Below are 1,907 nucleotides of genomic sequence, written 5' to 3'. Positions count from 1 at the left end.
GATGTCATCATTTCTTAAATGATTCCTATGGACAAAACATTGTCGGAGGGAATTATGCTACTGCTAACTTTAAAATGTCTTTCATCAATCTGGTTTGAAATTAGAAAGGTAAATCTCTTTCACTGTAAATCTCTACTTTCACTCCTAAGGTTGAAGACATTGTTTGACTATCCCACCCACTTGACAGTTTAAATCCTTTCAACTTTTTATTTGTCCATCAGCCTACTTCAGACTCTAGTTCTGTTTGCATGTCGACTGTGTTAATGTCATAAGAAGAGGAGAATCTGGAGGTAAGTGTTTTCAACTGTCGTCATAGGACAATTTGAGTACACTCATTGTTTCATTATTATAAAAAAACCATTCACACAGTAATCAACCCGAAGGTCGGTTTGGTAGGTGTTTGTAGAGTTCACCCAGTACTAAGCCTGACAGTGTGTGATATTCACACATCAGAGTAGGGGGGCCAGTTCCTTTCCCTGTGCCGGTTATGGTTTCCCAGGAAGATCTGATAACTATAAAATCACATAGCTTGGGTGGAGCTGCAGGTGTCCGGAGAGGCTTGTCTAGGAATCGAACCTGGGCCGTCCGGTCAGTAGTCTAACACCCTAACCCTGGACTACCGCGATTAATTATGTAATATTTAATTAAAAATGATAGTGTGTAGTCATTGCTATAGCATATTTTCCCATTGATAATCCCTAGTTTGAAGAAGAATTGTAAAGATGTTGACTAATTGTTTACGATATGGAGATATAGTAGCTTTTACAGTTTTGCAAGCATCTCAAAAATAAATGTTAATGGCTCCTATTTTCCTTTATTAAAATGCCAAAATTTTGTTGCAGATTAGCGCATTCCTTGAGCCAGGAAAATTGTGTATCCACTTAGTTGAAAATCATAGTTTTGCATGTTTTCATTAAAGCAGTTTTTATATCAGAAATATGTTTACATTTTTTACACCTGTTCTTGCTCTGTTTTTCAATATCTTGGCCAAAGGCTTCACTAGTTGAAGCATCAAATATTCCTATTTACACAAGACTTGCAATATTTTTGGGTTTTTAGAGTTAAAGCAGTGAATACATTACCACCCATGAGTGTAGTGTTTAGTTAGCCATCATGTTTATGATTTTTTTAGATTGCATCATCCATAATACTCTAGCAGTGGCTTTGCCCATTTTTATCACAATTTTCTCATACTTGTAAACTAAAAAAATTGATCGCTGGTATAGATAAGTTAAAAGTTAATTCATGTGTAATTTCTCATAATCAATCATCTTATTGTTTTCATTCTTTCAATGAGCATACAAAACCATAGTTCATTGAGTGACTATTTTTTTAAAAATCCTTTTTAATGAAATTTTTGATAAACCCAACTTTAAAAAATCAGAGATTCTAGAGATGAATGTAAAACATTCAAGAGCCTTTCAAATACATAGTTTTTGAATCTTTCATCGCAAAGATTAATTCATCTTGCCTTTCGTTCTGAATGTCGTGACCATATAATATGCAATTCTAGCAATCCTGACCACTCTTTTGTTAGAACTATTATTATGAAATAGGGAACAGGATATCATTATAACTAGGTATACATTTTGAGGTTCCCATCTCATTCAGAATAAAAGCCATAGATATCACTTCAGAGAACATGGTCATCAAAATCTTTGCCACCTCTTGAGAAATTAAACGAGTACATTGAGATTTACTCAACCATATTTGCCTAATATATAGATATAAATATATCAAGTGACTATGTTCCTCATAGTCCTATCAATGTGGTGATGTATTTCATTGTAATTATCAAAAGAACACCTTACAGTAAATCATGAATGTCTCCCCTTCCTCCAGATGGTAACTTGTTACATGATGCATTCTTGGGACCTAGGTTAGATTTTGTCTTGAGTTAATCCAGT

Source organism: Hetaerina americana, unplaced genomic scaffold, assembly GCF_022747635.1.
Source record: "Hetaerina americana unplaced genomic scaffold, ioHetAmer1.1.p SCAF_11, whole genome shotgun sequence".
Taxonomy (NCBI): Eukaryota; Metazoa; Arthropoda; class Insecta; order Odonata; family Calopterygidae; genus Hetaerina; species Hetaerina americana.
The sequence above is the reverse complement of the archived record's forward strand: the minus strand, read 5'-3'. Positions refer to the sequence as shown.